Source organism: Hippocampus zosterae, chromosome 4 (genome assembly GCF_025434085.1).
Source record: "Hippocampus zosterae strain Florida chromosome 4, ASM2543408v3, whole genome shotgun sequence".
NCBI lineage: Eukaryota > Metazoa > Chordata > Actinopteri > Syngnathiformes > Syngnathidae > Hippocampus > Hippocampus zosterae.
Genome location: NC_067454.1, coordinates 4452073 through 4460601, shown reverse-complemented (window position 1 = coordinate 4460601; position 8529 = coordinate 4452073). Strand labels below are relative to the sequence as shown.

The 8529-nt window shown below is 43.8% G+C and overlaps 1 long non-coding RNA gene across 1 annotated transcript; it reads left to right on the top strand.

Annotated features, from left to right (window-relative positions):
- The first annotated feature begins 1383 nt into the window (after positions 1–1383).
- Positions 1384–6992, top strand: LOC127598983 (uncharacterized). Its single transcript, XR_007961976.1, has 3 exons — positions 1384–1447; positions 1670–1707; positions 6857–6992. It is a non-coding gene; the product is annotated as an uncharacterized LOC127598983 (long non-coding RNA).
- The last annotated feature ends 1537 nt before the right edge of the window (positions 6993–8529 follow it).

Genomic DNA, 8529 nt, shown 5'->3' with positions numbered 1-8529 from the left:
CACGAGCGGCGCGTAGAAGCGGCTAAATCGCTCAGCCCTGCCAACGGGAGATTTGGATTACGAACGGATGCGAGCTTCAGTCGTCTCCCAGCTGACATTAACCTTCCCTTGTGCTCCTTCACCTCCTCAGAGGTCCTTGTAATGGATGACTTCTCTCTTTCGCACGCATACATATACGCACACACACACACACACACACACACACACACACACACACACACACACACACTCAATCCACTTGCTCTCCATTCCAATGGTCATTAAGAACACATCCGAAGAAACCGATTAGGTCACCAGTAATGGAAATCTGTAGAACTCAGTCCCCTAATCCCTTGATTGATGCTCCTTTTGCTTCGCTCAATCTTTGTCGGGGGGGGGGCGTCAGTGCTAGTTGCAGAATGTCTTGTGTTTTTCGGCTTTATATGGCGCGCTAGGCCTCAGGTGTGGAGAAGTCATTTGCTCCCGCGTGTGAAGGGGTGTCGCGTTTACGATTTGTTCTGAGCCGAAGCGGAGGCTGTTCTGGTGTCTTAGAGCAGCATTATGTTGTCAGCAATGACCCAAATTTCTCTTGCCCCTTTCCGGCTTCCTCCAGGAGAAGGAGGAGATGTTCCCCTTTCCGCTACGCGAACAACCATTCGCACTCACACTCACACCTTGGGACAATTTAGAGCAGGGGTGTCCAAACTTTTTGCCAAGGGGGCCAGATTTTATGTGGTAAAATGTCGAGGGGCCGACCTTGGCTGACATTCTTTACATTGAACAACAATATTGTTCAACAAATTTTAGTAAGCCAGTCTGTTTCACATTTCCATTTTTATTTCAATTTCAACAATCTTAAGAATTTCTTTTGGTTCATTTGAAACAGGTATATCACATGCAACTGCTTATTCACTTGACTTTTTCTTAAACAGAAGTCTCCTGAGTGCAAATTGATTGATTTGAAACATAAAATGTATCACCATGACTTTTCAATAGTCACAAAACCTTTGACTCGAACAACAGGGAAATGAACAAGCAATACACATATCCACAACTGCAAGGATCATTTGAAATATGACATATCAGTCAATATAAACACGGAGTGATGCCCTCTAGTGTCTAAATGCTATTACTCATTTAGTGAATGCTATTACTCATTTAGCCACTAGAGGGAAGCAGTACTCTATGAAACATCACTCACCAGTCTACGAGACCTCAGTCAATCCAACACGTGTTCCATTGCGCCCAAACTGCGGGCCAGACGGCACTGATTTTATGACGGGGGCCGAGGGCCGGATGAAACTTTGGACATGACTGATTTAGAGTGTTCAATCAGCCTGCCACGCATATTTTTGGAATGTGGGAGGAAACCGGAGCACCCGGAGAAAACCCGCACAGGCCCGGGGGAGAACATGCAACCTCCACACAAGAAGGCCAAAGCCAGAATCGAACCCTGCACCTCTGCACTGTGAGGCCGACACGCTAACCACTCGTCCACCGCCCCCCCCCCCCCCCCTCCCCCCGGTAAATTTGTCACTTGCGTTGCTCACAGTTTGGCTTTGGAAGTCTTTCATCTGAAACAAACGGATGCTTCGTAAATAAAAGCGTGAATGTCATTTAATGCAAATGGTCATTTTTTTTTCTCCCCTAGTTTATTGACACAGTGCGGTCTTTTGATTGTCATTCGCAGAAAACGCCGCCCGGGGAATGGAACTGGAACAACACCAAGTGAGTTTCTTGCCTTCGGAAGAAGAAAGAAAGAACGCAACATGTCAGCAAGTGTCTTCCTTTTGAATTAGGGTATCTGCTTCTTCTTGTTTTTTTTTTTTCCCAGCCGGTTATCGCAAGCCAGGCTGCGTCTTGCAAGCCGTGGCCATTGTTGTTGTTTACTTTCAGTTTTGCACTTATAAAGGTTGACTAATGACACGTGAGCAGAGATTAGGATTCTCGTGACTGTCGTGGTTAAGGGAAAAGCTAGCGTGAGTCATTAGATTGGCAGGGTGAAATTAAAACAGCACAAAGGATTTCATTTTAAATGTAATCTTCTGGTTCAATTGGCGCTTCGTTTCAAGTTTGCAGGCGCTGACAGTGAGTGATTAGACTGAGAAAGTGGGGAAGAAAATTGCTGCTGTCTTTGGTTTGCCCTGCTTAAAAATCCTTTGGGAGACCGCCGTGGTTCCCGTTCCCATTTTTTTGGAGTCTCCCCATTGAGATGAATCATCACATTGAGGATTTATATATCTGGGAGTCAGCCATGTTGCAAACGCATTGTTGGCTTCCTCGTGAGCTCTCCAAGGGCGTTGTGAAAAAAGTGCACACTAAAATCTTTCCCTTTGAAAACGAAGGATTTGGGGTCAAAGGTCATTTGAAATCGAAGCACCACCCCCTACCACTTCTCCCCGCTTTCATATATTCTCAAAGGCGTGCGCGGGGAGAGAATGGGGTATATATTCCGGCGAGATAAACTCTCCCGAGACCCCCCCCCCCCCCCCCGCCCCCCCGAATATACGGTGAACTTTGCTCTGTGTGGACAATTCAAGGGGAAAACGCACCCGTCCCCTGAAAATGTCATTTTGAGACTTTAAAAAGCGACCGATAGTGCAGTTCTGAGTACTTGCGTTGTTATTTCTGTCGACCATCTGCTGGTCTCAATCGACTAATTGCTGATTCCGAATGCAATATTAAACGGATGCCCGATGGAGGCCCTATCAAAAATAAAAATTAAAAAAAACCGAAAACAAAACAATCTAATTGTTTTAGCAGCGGTGCTAAGACGCAACAGTTGAAATGCAATTGAGTTGAACTTGTGCACCACCTCAATTTGAAAACGCACGACACCTTTGATGGGCGGCCCGGTAGTCCAGTGGTTAGCACGTGGGCTTCACAGTGCAGAGGTACCGGGTTCGATTCCAGCTCCGACCTCCCTGTGTGGAGTTTGCATGTTCTCCCCGGGCCTGCGTGGGTTTTCTCCGGGTGCTCCGGTTTCCTCCCACATTCCAAAAAATATGCATGGCAGGCTGATTGAACACTCTAAATTGTCCCTAGGTGTGAGTGTGAGTGTGAATGGTTGTTCGTTTCTGTGTGCCCTGCGATTGGCTGGCAACCGACTCAGGGTGTCCCCCGGCTACTGCCCGAAGACAGCTGGGATAGGCTCCAGCACCCCTCGCGACCCTAGTGAGGATCAAGCGGTTAGGAAGATGAATGAAAATGAATGAATGAATGACACCTTTGATATCTTTCATTACAACGACCTAAATCGGTCATTTGTAGTCCCTCAAGTTGTGGCGGCTCAGGATGATGACTTCAAACTGTCCGGAGCCGTCGACATATTGTTAGCAAAAAAACTTAGGCAGATATTTGACATCGGCAGTCGATCACCGTAGATCACAGTTCCCCCGGAGACACTTTATTAAAAGGAGTGATTTATCTCATCTGGAGTGCAGAGTAAATGATTAAACCTTCCATTGTCAGGGAGATCGACCGTGTCCCCGCCGTCAGGCTTCCCGTCAGAATTTGAGGCCGCACCACTTGATAAGTTATCCTCTTAGCTCAGCAATGTTCTCTCATTTTTTTTTTCTCGATTACTCACTTTGCTCTTTAAATTTTGCATTGGCGGAAGAAAAGATTAGTCACTCCCACGCATCCTCCTCGAACGTGTCATCAATAAGCTTAATATTTTAAGAGTGTTTCTCGTGAGGAGGTACAGTTGAATCTATTTCGGCACACGCGGACCTGCGATTTTCAGGAGAGCATGCAACGCTGTTTAACAATAATAATAATACATTTTATTTGTGGGCGCCTTTCTAGAAACTCAAGGACACCTTACAACAAGCAGTTAAAATCACGAGTACAATGTTAAAAATAACATCAAATAAGAAAAAATTTATACAACAAAAATAAATAAATAAAATAATGGCTTTATGGTCTGAGTGAATAGGCTTGTCGAAACAGATGTGTTTTGAGGCTGGATTTGAAATGTTTAGGTCCTATTAATTTATTTACATACAGCGTCGCCTCTACTTAAGAACGTCTCTTGAAATGCAACTTTCAAGTTATGAAACGTCTCACCGGGAAAATATTGCCTCTTGTTACGAAAGAAATTTCAAGATACTAAAGGTAAAAAATACGTACAAACGGGAAAATCAGAACAAAGACGATGCCCATGCTAATAAAACTAAACAAAACAGAAACCTAATCTCTCTTCTCTTAGCACACAATCAGATTTTGGTGCTGAAAGGAGAAAACATGATGTCATGGTATTTGTAGTGTCACAAAAATATATGTTGTACTTCAGGGGTGTCCAAACATTTTGCCAAGGGGGCCAGATTTTATGTGGTAAAATGTCGGGGGCCCGACCTTGGCTGACATTCTTTATATTGAACAACAATATTGTTCAACAAATTTTAGTAAGCCAGTCTGTTTCACATTTCCATTTTTATTTTAATTTCAACAATCTTAAGAATTTCTTTTGGTTCATTTGAAACAGGTATATCACATGCAACTGCTTATTCACGTGACTTTTTCTTAAACAGAAGTCTCCTGAGTGCAAATTGATTGATTTGAAACATAAAATGTATCACCATGACTTTTCAATAGTCACAAAACCTTTGACTCGAACAACAGGGAAATGAACAAGCAATACACATATCCACAACTGCAAGGATCATTTGAAATATGACATATCAGTCAATATAAACACGGAGTGATGTCTTGTTAACTCGTGAGTGATGCCCTCTAGTGTCTAAATGCTATTACTCATTTAGTGAATGCTATTACTCATTTAGCCACTAGAGGGAAGCAGTACTCTATGAAACATCACTCACCAGTCTACGAGACCTCAGTCAATGCAACACGTGTTCCATTGCGCCCAACCTGCGGGCCAGACGGCACTGATTTTATGACGGGGGCCGAGGGCCGGATGAAATTCGACCGCGGGCCGGATTTTGCCCGCGGGCCGGACTTTGGACATGACTGTTGTACTTCTACATTCCAGACGTAACAAACTGGTAGTGTCTAAATTAGTGATGTATCCCCTTTAACAACAAAGATGATATCGCTTTGCTTTTGAGTCGACCGTTATGGATTGCCGTGACCCTGAATGGCTGAGAAAGAATGGTTCACAGAACCAAAAAAAAAAAAAAAAAGAATCAATGTGAGACAATATTGAATCCAGATAGAAGCAGCAAAGGAGAATGCTTGAATGCATCAAGTGATTAGCCTGGCAGGAATTCTAACAGGATGTTGAAGGTGAAAAGTCCAAATCCCCTCAGAGGCAGCGGAAGAGTAAAAGAGACATCTTCCGGGATCAATGTTTTGTAATCCAGGACACATTTACACATTAATGACATTGTAACCTCTTAAGACTTTTTTTTTTTAATTGTATTTTTTTTTCAGAATGCCCCATTCTGCCTGCCTAATCGCTTGCTCTATTTCACAGTGCTGTTGAGAATCCAAACCTCCGAGGACTCTAGAAACAAGACATATCCACAGAGGCTTCTTCATTGCTAACTTTGACTGAAGTTTTCACGGCTATATTGTCGCTAAACTTTGTATTTTCTTCACAGGCTATCAATGGTGTTTTTTTTTAAAAGCAACACTGCCACCTAGTGTACAGTCAGAGAACAGAACAAAGTGCCTACGGAGACCCATTTCACAAGCGATCAATCCAGCCGGTCAATCACACTGATGGCCAGGATTTTGTACAAGTAAAGATGAAAAAAAAAAATACGTGTATATATATTTTTTTCAAAGATTTTTTAAAGATGAAAAAATAATAATATTTTTCCATTTTATCATCGTAAAAATGTTTTTGTTGTGAAATACTAATGTTGAGGAGTATGTGGAGCCCAGTTGCCATGAGTAAGAACAAGGGTTGTGGATTTCAGTACTTCATTGGTTTCATTCAATCATTCATTCATTCATCTTCCAAGCCGCTTGATCCTCACTAGGGTCGTGGGGGGTGCTGGAGCCTATCCCAGCTGTCTTCGGGCAGTAGGCGGGGGACACCCTGAATCGGTTGCCAGCCAATCGCAGGGCACACAGAAACGAACAACCATTCGCACTCACACTCACACCTAGGGACAATTTAGAGTGTTCAATCAGCCTGCCACACATGTTTATTGGAATGTGGGAGGAAACCGGAGCACCCGGAGAAAACCCACGCAGGCCCGGGGAGAACATGCAAACTCCACACAGGGAGGCCGGAGCTGGAATCGAACCCGGTACCTCTGCACTGTGAAGCCGACGTGCTTACCACTGGACTACCGGGCCGCTTCATTGGTTTCAAAATACGCCCAATTAAAAAGACTAAAATGGTCGCCACTGTCATTGAAACGGAAATCTTTCTAGCTTGGTGAAGCTGTCATAAGAATAAACAGGAATATCGCTTAAGTTAACCAGGGAGCTAGTGTGACGAACAATCAAATAAACACATGCAACCCTTGAAATTGTAACTCGGTGTACTCAGAGGTTAAACCTCTGAGTTTTTCTGACGTGATCTCATTCTGCCATGGCGCTGAACTCTACCATTACGATGCTGAATGATTTGGCTCTGCCCATGTACACTGATGATAGGCTTCCTGTTGAAAGAAACAAGTTCAACTGTGCTCCAGAAAGTCAATATGTGCAGATTGCCGTTTAGGGGGCAGGTTGGGGAAATAAAATAAAAATAAGCCGCTGCGGTCTAGCTGGTCTCAAAAGAAGATCTCAATCCATGACACACCCAAAATACACAGCTCTTAATAATACACACAGATCATTTTGTCACAATTCAGTCCCCAGCCCTGACAGATTGGAGAACCCTACTTGGGTCCGCGCTTCCACTAACATCTACACTGAGCTCATTTTTTTTTGTTTGTTTTTGGTATCTCTTTGACAGCGGATAACAGTCTCTGCTTTCTACGAAAATCCTCTGGGGAAGAATGTGAGAAACGTTTCCTGCGGTGAGTCAGAATCAGGCCGTCATGCACACGCTGTGAGAACTTATCAACGGGCCGGCAGACAATGATCCAATTTCAGGTAATTTGTCAGAAAGTTATTATTTATCAATTACAAACAGATCTTTGCCAGTGACAAAGAGTGGCAGGGAGAACGATATTATATATATTATATATACGACATTCTGCACATATCTGCCTTGCTGCTATTCAAATTTTGAGTATCTGTTCCAATAATTTTGCTCTCTTCATCATTTTGGCCTTTCTATCTCGTGCTCACCTTTTGATGTTAAACCAAATTTTTTTCTGTCTGCAGCAAACAAAAAAAAATCAAATAAAAAGCACATGGTTTATGTATGAACACAATCTCTCTCTAGTCCCCATTGATTTGTTTACCCTGTTAGTGTGTTCTCTGATGCCATCTAGTGGTGATTATTAGCAGCAACCAATTGTAACCTAAAAGCGTTCTTACCCGACACTAATTGACATGTGCATTCGCGAACACACACTTCAGACAACTACTTTGTGAGTTCTGCGCAGCCATTATGAAACCAAGATGATTCCAAAAGCATGGTTAACTATTGACTAAACGAAGGAAGGCGACAAGCAAAACCTCTAAGGATATTTAGCCCCTTGTGGACTTGAGCCCATGAGGTTTATGCGCACTTTTGTTGAATCAATTGTGTTCACAACTTTTGTCTTCCGCTTATTGTTTTGTAATGCGGTTTCATGTCCGCGTTTGTCTCCAGTTCTAATTGTAACAGCTGCAGTAGCTTTGAAGGCTCTCAATAAATAAAGCTGTATTGTATTCTCTTTAGGCGGCCAGGTAGTCCAGTGGTTAGCACGTCGGCTTCACAGTGCAGAGGTACCGGGTTCGATTCCAGCTCCAGCCTCCCTGTGTGGAGTTTGCATGTTCTCCCCGGGCCTGCGTGGGTTTTCTCCGGGTGCTCCGGTTTCCTCCCAAAAATATGCATGGCAGGCTGATTGAACACTCTAAATTGTCCCTAGGTGTGAGTGTGAGTGTGAATGGTTGTTCGTTTCTGTGTGCCCCGCGATTGGCTGGCAACCGATTCAGGGTGTCCCCCGCCTACTGCCCGAAAGACAGCTGGGATAGGCTCCAGCACCCCCCGCGACCCTAGTGAGATTCAAGCGGCTCGGAAGATGAATGAATGAATGAATAATCCCCCCCCCCCCCCTGCTTAGTTTTAGCGTAACTCCATCTAGTGGATGCATAGTGCAACCGCAACCACTACTATGCGCCTTGTAATGCATTCTGCCCTATACTGTATATGAAAACAGTTTTAAAATAGGCCATTCATTGAAGGCACCTCTTATAATCCGGAGCACCTTATACAGTCTCCATTACTTTTGGACAGGTGTGTATATGTAGAGAGGAACAGTAAACGATTAAAATACAAATTTAGGATGAAATTTGACATGACGATGCCCCGACGTGTGTCTTCACTTGAACGTTTTACACGGTTGCTAAAAACAACCAAGTAATTGTGACTTATTTTCTGACACCCCACGAAGCATTATCCTTTCCAAAATGGAGGGCCAATCTTCTGCCTGTGCTCCTCTGTCGGGTGCTCTGAAGGATTGCCGGGTATTAAGA